Here is a 12,861-nt window from a genome sequence, read left to right as displayed (position 1 = left end):
CCCCGGACCTGTCAAACGTTCAAAAAATGGTCAATATTGATGAAATTTTAACATTTAATCTTTTGACTTTAAATAACTGTTGGATGTGAATTATTACTTTTTCAACTAAAATAAGTGTGTTTAAAGTCATTTCTGTGCCTGAAATTGGCCAAAATTGAAGCTTTTGAGTAAGCGAAAACTCTGTAAAAATGGCAATTTTGGTCACTGTGAGGGTTTAAAAAGTGGTTATTCAACATGAGGCCCGATCCAAATGACATTTTGAATCATTTTTGGTAGAGTCCAAAAAATCAATTTTATGATGAAAAACGATGACCCTGGACCTGTCGAACGTTCAGAAAATGGTCAATATTGATGAAATTTTAACATTTAATCTTTTGACTGTAAATGACTGTTGGATTTGAATTATTACATTTTCAACTGAAATAAGTGTGTTTAAAGTAATTTCTGTGCCTGAAATTGGTCAAAATTGAAGCTTTTGAGTAAGCGAAAACTCTGTAAAAATGGCAATTTTGGTCACTGTGAGGGTTTAAAAAGTGGTTATTCAACATGAGGCCCGATCTAAATGACATTTTGAATCATTTTTGGTAGAGTCCAAAAAATCAATTTTATGATGAAAACGATGTCGAACGTTCAAAAAAGTGGTCAATATTGATGAAATTTTAACATTTAATCTTTTGACGTTAAATGACTGTTGGATGTGAATTATTACTTTTTCAACTACAATAAGTGTGTTTAAAGTCATTTCTGTGCCTGAAATTGGCCAAAATTGAAGCTTTTGAGTAAGCGAAAACTCTGTAAAAATGGCAATTTTGGTCACTGTGAGGGTTTAAAAAGTGGTTATTCAACATGAGGCCCGATCCAAATGACATTTTGAATCATTTTTGGTAGAGTCCAAAAAATCTATTTTATGATGAAAAACGATGACCCCGGACATGTCGAACGTTCAGAAAATGGTTAATATTGATGACATTTTAACATTTAATCTTTTGACTTTAAATGACTGTTGGATGTGAATTATTACTTTTTCAACTAAAATAAGTGTGTTTAAAGTCATTTCTGTGCCTGAAATTGGCCAAAATTGAAGCTTTTGAGTAAGCGAAAACTCTGTAAAAATGGCAATTTTGGTCACTGTGAGGGTTTAAAAAGTGGTTATTCAACATGAGGCCCAATCCAAATGACATTTTGAATAATTTTTGGTAGAGTCCAAAAAGTCAATTTTATGATGAAAAACAATGACGCCGGACCAGTCGAACGTTCAAAAAAGTGGTCAATATTGATGAAATGTTAACATTTAATCTTTTGACTTTAAATGACTGTTGGATGTGAATTATTACTTTTTCAACTAAAATAAGTGTGTTTAAATCATTTCTGTGCCTGAAATTGGTCAAAATTGAAGCTTTTGAGTAAGCGAAAACTCTGTAAAATGGCAATTTTGGTCACTGTAAGGGTTTAAAAAGTGGTTATTCAACATGAGGCCCGATCCAAATAACATTTTGAATCATTTTTGGTAGAGTCCAAAAAATCAATTTTATGATGAAAAACGATGACCCCGGACCTGTCGAACGTTCAAAAAATGGTCAATATTGATGAAATTTTAACATTTAATCTTTTGACTTTAAATGACTGTTGGATGTGAATTATTACTTTTTCAACTAAAATAAGTGTGTTTAAAGTCATTTCTGTGCCTGAAATTGGTCAAAATTGAAGTTTTTGAGTAAGCGAAAACTCTGTAAAAATGGCAATTTTGGTCACTGTGAGGGTTTAAAAAGTGGTTATTCAACATGAGGCCCGATCCAAATGACATTTTGAATCATTTTTGGTAGAGTCCAAAAAGTCAATTTTATGATGAAAAACGATGACCCCGGACCTGTCGAACGTTCAAAAAATGGTCAATATTGATGAAATTTTAACATTTAATCTTTTGACGGTAAATGACTGTTGGATGTGAATTATTACTTTTTCAACTAAAATAAGTGTGTTTAAAGTCATTTCTCTGCCTGAAATTGGTCAAAATTGAAGCTTTTGAGTAAGCGAAAACTCTGTAAAATGGCAATTTTGGTCACTGTAAGGGTTTAAAAAGTGGTTATTCAACATGAGGCCCGATCCAAATGACATTTTGAATCATTTTTGGTAGAGTCCAAAAAATCAATTTTATGATGAAAAACGATGACCCCGGACCTGTCGAACGTTCAGAAAATGGTCAATATTGATGAAATTTTAACATTTAATCTTTTGACTGTAAATGACTGTTGGATTTGAATTATTACATTTTCAACTGAAATAAGTGTGTTTAAAGTAATTTCTGTGCCTGAAATTGGTCAAAATTGAAGCTTTTGAGTAAGCGAAAACTCTGTAAAAATGGCAATTTTGGTCACTGTGAGGGTTTAAAAAGTGGTTATTCAACATGAGGCCCGATCTAAATGACATTTTGAATCATTTTTGGTAGAGTCCAAAAAATCAATTTTATGATGAAAACGATGTCGAACGTTCAAAAAAGTGGTCAATATTGATGAAATTTTAACATTTAATCTTTTGACATTAAATGACTGTTGGATGTGAATTATTACTTTTTCAACTACAATAAGTGTGTTTAAAGTCATTTCTGTGCCTGAAATTGGCCAAAATTGAAGCTTTTGAGTAAGCGAAAACTCTGTAAAAATGGCAATTTTGGTCACTGTGAGGGTTTAAAAAGTGGTTATTCAACATGAGGCCCGATCCAAATGACATTTTGAATCATTTTTGGTAGAGTCCAAAAAATCTATTTTATGATGAAAAACGATGACCCCGGACATGTCGAACGTTCAGAAAATGGTTAATATTGATGACATTTTAACATTTAATCTTTTGACTTTAAATGACTGTTGGATGTGAATTATTACTTTTTCAACTAAAATAAGTGTGTTTAAAGTCATTTCTGTGCCTGAAATTGGCCAAAATTGAAGCTTTTGAGTAAGCGAAAACTCTGTAAAAATGGCAATTTTGGTCACTGTGAGGGTTTAAAAAGTGGTTATTCAACATGAGGCCCGATCCAAATGACATTTTGAATAATTTTTGGTAGAGTCCAAAAAGTCAATTTTATGATGAAAAACAATGACGCCGGACCAGTCGAACGTTCAAAAAAGTGGTCAATATTGATGAAATTTTAACATTTAATCTTTTGACTTTAAATGACTGTTGGATGTGAATTATTACTTTTTCAACTAAAATAAGTGTGTTTAAATCATTTCTGTGCCTGAAATTGGTCAAAATTGAAGCTTTTGAGTAAGCGAAAACTCTGTAAAATGGCAATTTTGGTCACTGTAAGGGTTTAAAAAGTGGTTATTCAACATGAGGCCCGATCCAAATAACATTTTGAATCATTTTTGGTAGAGTCCAAAAAATCAATTTTATGATGAAAAACGATGACCCCGGACCTGTCGAACGTTCAAAAAATGGTCAATATTGATGAAATTTTAACATTTAATCTTTTGACTTTAAATGACTGTTGGATGTGAATTATTACTTTTTCAACTAAAATAAGTGTGTTTAAAGTCATTTCTGTGCCTGAAATTGGTCAAAATTGAAGTTTTTGAGTAAGCGAAAACTCTGTAAAAATGGCAATTTTGGTCACTGTGAGGGTTTAAAAAGTGGTTATTCAACATGAGGCCCGATCCAAATGACATTTTGAATCATTTTTGGTAGAGTCCAAAAAGTCAATTTTATGATGAAAAACGATGACCCCGGACCTGTCGAACGTTCAAAAAATGGTCAATATTGATGAAATTTTAACATTTAATCTTTTGACGGTAAATGACTGTTGGATGTGAATTATTACTTTTTCAACTAAAATAAGTGTGTTTAAAGTCATTTCTCTGCCTGAAATTGGTCAAAATTGAAGCTTTTGAGTAAGCGAAAACTCTGTAAAATGGCAATTTTGGTCACTGTAAGGGTTTAAAAAGTGGTTATTCAACATGAGGCCCGATCCAAATGACATTTTGAATCATTTTTGGTAGAGTCCAAAAAATCAATTTTATGATGAAAAACGATGACCCCGGACCTGTCGAACGTTCAGAAAATGGTCAATATTGATGAAATTTTAACATTTAATCTTTTGACTGTAAATGACTGTTGGATTTGAATTATTACATTTTCAACTGAAATAAGTGTGTTTAAAGTAATTTCTGTGCCTGAAATTGGTCAAAATTGAAGCTTTTGAGTAAGCGAAAACTCTGTAAAAATGGCAATTTTGGTCACTGTGAGGGTTTAAAAAGTGGTTATTCAACATGAGGCCCGATCTAAATGACATTTTGAATCATTTTTGGTAGAGTCCAAAAAATCAATTTTATGATGAAAACGATGTCGAACGTTCAAAAAAGTGGTCAATATTGATGAAATTTTAACATTTAATCTTTTGACGTTAAATGACTGTTGGATGTGAATTATCACTTTTTCAACTACAATAAGTGTGTTTAAAGTCATTTATGTGCCTGAAATTGGCCAAAATTGAAGCTTTTGAGTAAGCGAAAACTCTGTAAAAATGGCAATTTTGGTCACTGTGAGGGTTTAAAAAGTGGTTATTCAACATGAGGCCCGATCTAAATGACATTTTGAATCATTTTTGGTAGAGTCCAAAAAATCAATTTTATGATGAAAACGATGTCGAACGTTCAAAAAAGTGGTCAATATTGATGAAATTTTAACATTTAATCTTTTGACGTTAAATGACTGTTGGATGTGAATTATTACTTTTTCAACTACAATAAGTGTGTTTAAAGTCATTTCTGTGCCTGAAATTGGCCAAAATTGAAGCTTTTGAGTAAGCGAAAACTCTGTAAAAATGGCAATTTTGGTCACTGTGAGGGTTTAAAAAGTGGTTATTCAACATGAGGCCCGATCCAAATGACATTTTGAATCATTTTTGGTAGAGTCCAAAAAATCTATTTTATGATGAAAAACGATGACCCCGGACATGTCGAACGTTCAGAAAATGGTTAATATTGATGACATTTTAACATTTAATCTTTTGACTTTAAATGACTGTTGGATGTGAATTATTACTTTTTCAACTAAAATAAGTGTGTTTAAAGTCATTTCTGTGCCTGAAATTGGCCAAAATTGAAGCTTTTGAGTAAGCGAAAACTCTGTAAAAATGGCAATTTTGGTCACTGTGAGGGTTTAAAAAGTGGTTATTCAACATGAGGCCCGATCCAAATGACATTTTGAATCATTTTTGGTAGAGTCCAAAAAATCAATTTTATGATGAAAAACAATGACGCCGGACCAGTCGAACGTTCAAAAAAGTGGTCAATATTGATGAAATTTTAACATTTAATCTTTTGACTTTAAATGACTGTTGGATGTGAATTATTACTTTTTCAACTAAAATAAGTGTGTTTAAAGTCATTTCTGTGCCTGAAATTGGTCAAAATTGAAGTTTTTGAGTAAGCGAAAACTCTGTAAAAATGGCAATTTTGGTCACTGTGAGGGTTTAAAAAGTGGTTATTCAACATGAGGCCCGATCCAAATGACATTTTGAATCATTTTTGGTAGAGTCCAAAAAGTCAATTTTATAATGAAAAACGATGACCCCGGACCTGTCGAACGTTCAGAAAATGGTCAATATTGATAACATTTTAACATTTAATCTTTTGACTTTAAATGACTGTTGGATGTGAATTATTACTTTTTCAACTAAAATAAGTGTGTTTAAAGTCATTTCTGTGCCTGAATTTGGCCAAAATTGAAGCTTTTGAGTAAGCGAAAACTCTGTAAAAATGGCAATTTTGGTCACTGTGAGGGTTTAAAAAGTGGTTATTCAACATGAGGCCCGATCTAAATGACATTTTGAATCATTTTTGGTAGAGTCCAAAAAACTCAATTTTATGATGAAAACGATGTCGAACGTTAAAAAAAGTGGTCAATATTGATGAAATTTTAACATTTAATCTTTTGACTTTAAATGACTGTTGGATTTGAATTATTACTTTTTCAACTAAAATAAGTGTGTTTAAAGTCATTTCTGTGCCTGAAATTGGTCAAAATTGAAGCTTTTGAGTAAGCGAAAACTCTGTAAAATGGCAATTTTGGTCACTGTAAGGGTTTAAAAAGTGGTTATTCAACATGAGGCCCGATCCAAATAACATTTTGAATCATTTTTGGTAGAGTCCAAAAAATCAATTTTATGATGAAAAACGATGACCCCGGACCTGTCGAACGTTCAAAAAATGGTCAATATTGATGAAATGTTAACATTTAATCTTTTGACTTTAAATGACTGTTGGATGTGAATTATTACTTTTTCAACTAAAATAAGTGTGTTTAAAGTCATTTCTGTGCCTGAAATTGGTCAAAATTGAAGCTTTTGAGTGAGCGAAAACTCTGTAAAAATGGCAATTTTGGTCACTGTGAGGGTTTAAAAAGTGGTTATTCAACATGAGGCCCGATCCAAATGACATTTTGAATCATTTTTGGTAGAGTCCAAAAAATCAATTTTATGATGAAAAACGATGACCCCGGACCTGTTGAACGTTCAAAAAAGTGGTCAATATTGATGAAATTTTAACATTTAATCTTTTGACGTTAAATGACTGTTGGATGTGAATTATTACTTTTTCAACTAAAATAAGTGTGTTTAAAGTCATTTCTGTGCCTGAAATTGGCCAAAATTGAAGCTTTTGAGTAAGCGAAAACTCTATAAAAATGGCAATTTTGATCACTGTGAGGGTTTAAAAAGTGGTTATTCAACATGAGGCCTGATCCAAATGACATTTTGAATCATTTTTGGTAGAGTACAAAAAATCAATTTTATGATGAAAAACGATGACCCCGGACCTGTCAAACGTTCAAAAAATGGTCAATATTGATGAAATTTTAACATTTAATCTTTTGACTTTAAATAACTGTTGGATGTGAATTATTACTTTTTCAACTAAAATAAGTGTGTTTAAAGTCATTTCTGTGCCTGAAATTGGCCAAAATTGAAGCTTTTGAGTAAGCGAAAACTCTGTAAAAATGGCAATTTTGGTCACTGTGAGGGTTTAAAAAGTGGTTATTCAACATGAGGCCCGATCCAAATGACATTTTGAATCATTTTTGGTAGAGTCCAAAAAATCAATTTTATGATGAAAAACGATGACCCTGGACCTGTCGAACGTTCAGAAAATGGTCAATATTGATGAAATTTTAACATTTAATCTTTTGACTGTAAATGACTGTTGGATTTGAATTATTACATTTTCAACTGAAATAAGTGTGTTTAAAGTAATTTCTGTGCCTGAAATTGGTCAAAATTGAAGCTTTTGAGTAAGCGAAAACTCTGTAAAAATGGCAATTTTGGTCACTGTGAGGGTTTAAAAAGTGGTTATTCAACATGAGGCCCGATCTAAATGACATTTTGAATCATTTTTGGTAGAGTCCAAAAAATCAATTTTATGATGAAAACGATGTCGAACGTTCAAAAAAGTGGTCAATATTGATGAAATTTTAACATTTAATCTTTTGACGTTAAATGACTGTTGGATGTGAATTATTACTTTTTCAACTACAATAAGTGTGTTTAAAGTCATTTCTGTGCCTGAAATTGGCCAAAATTGAAGCTTTTGAGTAAGCGAAAACTCTGTAAAAATGGCAATTTTGGTCACTGTGAGGGTTTAAAAAGTGGTTATTCAACATGAGGCCCGATCCAAATGACATTTTGAATCATTTTTGGTAGAGTCCAAAAAATCTATTTTATGATGAAAAACGATGACCCCGGACATGTCGAACGTTCAGAAAATGGTTAATATTGATGACATTTTAACATTTAATCTTTTGACTTTAAATGACTGTTGGATGTGAATTATTACTTTTTCAACTAAAATAAGTGTGTTTAAAGTCATTTCTGTGCCTGAAATTGGCCAAAATTGAAGCTTTTGAGTAAGCGAAAACTCTGTAAAAATGGCAATTTTGGTCACTGTGAGGGTTTAAAAAGTGGTTATTCAACATGAGGCCCGATCCAAATGACATTTTGAATAATTTTTGGTAGAGTCCAAAAAGTCAATTTTATGATGAAAAACAATGACGCCGGACCAGTCGAACGTTCAAAAAAGTGGTCAATATTGATGAAATTTTAACATTTAATCTTTTGACTTTAAATGACTGTTGGATGTGAATTATTACTTTTTCAACTAAAATAAGTGTGTTTAAATCATTTCTGTGCCTGAAATTGGTCAAAATTGAAGCTTTTGAGTAAGCGAAAACTCTGTAAAATGGCAATTTTGGTCACTGTAAGGGTTTAAAAAGTGGTTATTCAACATGAGGCCCGATCCAAATAACATTTTGACTCATTTTTGGTAGAGTCCAAAAAATCAATTTTATGATGAAAAACGATGACCCCGGACCTGTCGAACGTTCAAAAAATGGTCAATATTGATGAAATTTTAACATTTAATCTTTTGACTTTAAATGACTGTTGGATGTGAATTATTACTTTTTCAACTAAAATAAGTGTGTTTAAAGTCATTTCTGTGCCTGAAATTGGTCAAAATTGAAGTTTTTGAGTAAGCGAAAACTCTGTAAAAATGGCAATTTTGGTCACTGTGAGGGTTTAAAAAGTGGTTATTCAACATGAGGCCCGATCCAAATGACATTTTGAATCATTTTTGGTAGAGTCCAAAAAGTCAATTTTATGATGAAAAACGATGACCCCGGACCTGTCGAACGTTCAAAAAATGGTCAATATTGATGAAATTTTAACATTTAATCTTTTGACGGTAAATGACTGTTGGATGTGAATTATTACTTTTTCAACTAAAATAAGTGTGTTTAAAGTCATTTCTCTGCCTGAAATTGGTCAAAATTGAAGCTTTTGAGTAAGCGAAAACTCTGTAAAATGGCAATTTTGGTCACTGTAAGGGTTTAAAAAGTGGTTATTCAACATGAGGCCCGATCCAAATGACATTTTGAATCATTTTTGGTAGAGTCCAAAAAATCAATTTTATGATGAAAAACGATGACCCCGGACCTGTCGAACGTTCAGAAAATGGTCAATATTGATGAAATTTTAACATTTAATCTTTTGACTGTAAATGACTGTTGGATTTGAATTATTACATTTTCAACTGAAATAAGTGTGTTTAAAGTAATTTCTGTGCCTGAAATTGGTCAAAATTGAAGCTTTTGAGTAAGCGAAAACTCTGTAAAAATGGCAATTTTGGTCACTGTGAGGGTTTAAAAAGTGGTTATTCAACATGAGGCCCGATCTAAATGACATTTTGAATCATTTTTGGTAGAGTCCAAAAAATCAATTTTATGATGAAAACGATGTCGAACGTTCAAAAAAGTGGTCAATATTGATGAAATTTTAACATTTAATCTTTTGACGTTAAATGACTGTTGGATGTGAATTATCACTTTTTCAACTACAATAAGTGTGTTTAAAGTCATTTATGTGCCTGAAATTGGCCAAAATTGAAGCTTTTGAGTAAGCGAAAAACTCTGTAAAAATGGCAATTTTGGTCACTGTGAGGGTTTAAAAAGTGGTTATTCAACATGAGGCCCGATCCAAATGACATTTTGAATCATTTTTGGTAGAGTCCAAAAAATCTATTTTATGATGAAAAACGATGACCCCGGACATGTCGAACGTTCAGAAAATGGTTAATATTGATGACATTTTAACATTTAATCTTTTGACTTTAAATGACTGTTGGATGTGAATTATTACTTTTTCAACTAAAATAAGTGTGTTTAAAGTCATTTCTGTGCCTGAAATTGGCCAAAATTGAAGCTTTTGAGTAAGTGAAAACTCTGTAAAAATGGCAATTTTGGTCACTGTGAGGGTTTAAAAAGTGGTTATTCAACATGAGGCCCGATCCAAATGACATTTTGAATAATTTTTGGTAGAGTCCAAAAAATCAATTTTATGATGAAAAACAATGACGCCGGACCAGTCGAACGTTCAAAAAAGTGGTCAATATTGATGAAATTTTAACATTTAATCTTTTGACTTTAAATGACTGTTGGATGTGAATTATTACTTTTTCAACTAAAATAAGTGTGTTTAAATCATTTCTGTGCCTGAAATTGGTCAAAATTGAAGCTTTTGAGTAAGCGAAAACTCTGTAAAATGGCAATTTTGGTCACTGTAAGGGTTTAAAAAGTGGTTATTCAACATGAGGCCCGATCCAAATAACATTTTGAATCATTTTTGGTAGAGTCCAAAAAATCAATTTTATGATGAAAAACGATGACCCCGGACCTGTCGAACGTTCAAAAAATGGTCAATATTGATGAAATTTTAACATTTAATCTTTTGACTTTAAATGACTGTTGGATGTGAATTATTACTTTTTCAACTAAAATAAGTGTGTTTAAAGTCATTTCTGTGCCTGAAATTGGTCAAAATTGAAGTTTTGGAGTAAGGGAAAACTCTGTAAAAATGGCAATTTTGGTCACTGTGAGGGTTTAAAAAGTGGTTATTCAACATGAGGCCCGATCCAAATGACATTTTGAATCATTTTTGGTAGAGTCCAAAAAGTCAATTTTATGATGAAAAACGATGACCCCGGACCTGTCGAACGTTCAGAAAATGGTCAATATTGATAACATTTTAACATTTAATCTTTTGACTTTAAATGACTGTTGGATGTGAATTATTACTTTTTCAACTAAAATAAGTGTGTTTAAAGTCATTTCTGTGCCTGAATTTGGCCAAAATTGAAGCTTTTGAGTAAGCGAAAACTCTGTAAAAATGGCAATTTTGGTCACTGTGAGGGTTTAAAAAGTGGTTATTCAACATGAGGCCCTATCCAAATGACATTTTGAATCATTTTTGGTAGAGTCCAAAAAATCAATTTTATGATGAAAAACGATGACCCCGGACCAGTCGAACGTTAAAAAAAGTTGTCAATATTGATGAAATTTTAACATTTAATCTTTTGACTTTAAATGACTGTTAGATGTGAATTATTACTTTTTCAACTAAAATAAGTGTGTTTAAATCATTTCTGTGCCTAAAATTGGTCAAAATTGAAGCTTTTGAGTAAGCGAAAACTCTGTAAAAATGGCAATTTTGGTCACTGTGAGGGTTTAAAAAGTGGTTATTCAACATGAGGCCCGATCCAAATGACATTTTGAATCATTTTTGGTAGAGTCCAAAAAATCTATTTTATGATGAAAAACGATGACCCCGGACATGTCGAACGTTCAGAAAATGGTTAATATTGATGACATTTTAACATTTAATCTTTTGACTTTAAATGACTGTTGGATGTGAATTATTACTTTTTCAACTAAAATAAGTGTGTTTAAAGTCATTTCTGTGCCTGAAATTGGCCAAAATTGAAGCTTTTGAGTAAGCGAAAACTCTGTAAAAATGGCAATTTTGGTCACTGTGAGGGTTTAAAAAGTGGTTATTCAACATGAGGCCCGATCCAAATGACATTTTGAATCATTTTTGGTAGAGTCCAAAAAATCAATTTTATGATGAAAAACAATGACGCCGGACCAGTCGAACGTTCAAAAAAGTGGTCAATATTGATGAAATTTTAACATTTAATCTTTTGACTTTAAATGACTGTTGGATGTGAATTATTACTTTTTCAACTAAAATAAGTGTGTTTAAAGTCATTTCTGTGCCTGAAATTGGTCAAAATTGAAGTTTTTGAGTAAGCGAAAACTCTGTAAAAATGGCAATTTTGGTCACTGTGAGGGTTTAAAAAGTGGTTATTCAACATGAGGCCCGATCCAAATGACATTTTGAATCATTTTTGGTAGAGTCCAAAAAGTCAATTTTATAATGAAAAACGATGACCCCGGACCTGTCGAACGTTCAGAAAATGGTCAATATTGATAACATTTTAACATTTAATCTTTTGACTTTAAATGACTGTTGGATGTGAATTATTACTTTTTCAACTAAAATAAGTGTGTTTAAAGTCATTTCTGTGCCTGAATTTGGCCAAAATTGAAGCTTTTGAGTAAGCGAAAACTCTGTAAAAATGGCAATTTTGGTCACTGTGAGGGTTTAAAAAGTGGTTATTCAACATGAGGCCCGATCTAAATGACATTTTGAATCATTTTTGGTAGAGTCCAAAAAACTCAATTTTATGATGAAAACGATGTCGAACGTTAAAAAAAGTGGTCAATATTGATGAAATTTTAACATTTAATCTTTTGACTTTAAATGACTGTTGGATTTGAATTATTACTTTTTCAACTAAAATAAGTGTGTTTAAAGTCATTTCTGTGCCTGAAATTGGTCAAAATTGAAGCTTTTGAGTAAGCGAAAACTCTGTAAAATGGCAATTTTGGTCACTGTAAGGGTTTAAAAAGTGGTTATTCAACATGAGGCCCGATCCAAATAACATTTTGAATCATTTTTGGTAGAGTCCAAAAAATCAATTTTATGATGAAAAACGATGACCCCGGACCTGTCGAACGTTCAAAAAATGGTCAATATTGATGAAATGTTAACATTTAATCTTTTGACTTTAAATGACTGTTGGATGTGAATTATTACTTTTTCAACTAAAATAAGTGTGTTTAAAGTCATTTCTGTGCCTGAAATTGGTCAAAATTGAAGCTTTTGAGTGAGCGAAAACTCTGTAAAAATGGCAATTTTGGTCACTGTGAGGGTTTAAAAAGTGGTTATTCAACATGAGGCCCGATCCAAATGACATTTTGAATCATTTTTGGTAGAGTCCAAAAAATCAATTTTATGATGAAAAACGATGACCCCGGACCTGTTGAACGTTCAAAAAAGTGGTCAATATTGATGAAATTTTAACATTTAATCTTTTGACGTTAAATGACTGTTGGATGTGAATTATTACTTTTTCAACTAAAATAAGTGTGTTTAAAGTCATTTCTGTGCCTGAAATTGGCCAAAATTGAAGCTTTTGA

Source organism: Lissotriton helveticus, chromosome 5_1 (genome assembly GCF_964261635.1).
Source record: "Lissotriton helveticus chromosome 5_1, aLisHel1.1, whole genome shotgun sequence".
NCBI classification, from domain to species: Eukaryota; Metazoa; Chordata; class Amphibia; order Caudata; family Salamandridae; genus Lissotriton; species Lissotriton helveticus.
This window is presented reverse-complemented; position numbering follows the sequence as displayed.